The sequence below is a fragment of the Capsicum annuum genome, chromosome 11 (genome assembly GCF_002878395.1).
Source record: "Capsicum annuum cultivar UCD-10X-F1 chromosome 11, UCD10Xv1.1, whole genome shotgun sequence".
NCBI lineage: Eukaryota > Viridiplantae > Streptophyta > Magnoliopsida > Solanales > Solanaceae > Capsicum > Capsicum annuum.
In genome coordinates this window covers 235,073,005-235,073,783 of record NC_061121.1, presented here as the reverse complement: position 1 = coordinate 235,073,783, position 779 = coordinate 235,073,005, and positions in this window count along the sequence as shown.

Genomic DNA, 779 nt, shown 5'->3' with positions numbered 1-779 from the left:
ATTTGATTATAGTTAATTGATTATTTAATTATCTTTATAATTAAATAATCAATTAACTATAATCAAATTATAAATTTATAAGAAATTTTTGAGAAATAAATCAGCAATTAGGAAAAAAATAATCATTACCTTTTAAAAATTCTTCCCAAAATCATAAAGTTAATTAATATCAATTTGATATAATCAAACTATAAGAATATGAGAAATTCATGGGATTAAATTTTTGAAATTACAAAGGAAATTAATATCAATTGTTTCCATATTTGAGTCCTTTATGTAATTGTAGATTAATTAAATATAATTAAGCTATAAAATTAGGACAAATTATGGTTAACAAATGTATAATATTAATAATAATTGTATTGTTATCAAACTAATTAGATTAAATTGCGGTAAAAATTAGTTAATATTGGCAATTATTTTAATAAAGAATATATGCAAAGTTTCGTAATTGATATACATAAATTGATTAAAAAAAACAACGAACATTGACTACTACTTTAGCCATAAATATCTTTTGAAATTTACAACATTAAATTTAAGGAACTTTAGTCTATATATTATGATCATAAAATTTAATCTAATTAAGTGAAATTAATTAGTTGATTGTGTAGTCTTATTACAATTATATCGTACTTTATTTATTTAATGGAAATATATATCATTTATTAACTGATTTTGTACAATCTACTATGATCTTATTAATTCAAATGAAACAATTTTTAAATGGTAAGTTTAGACTATAAAAAGAAAGGAGATTACTGTATGACTTTAGTATT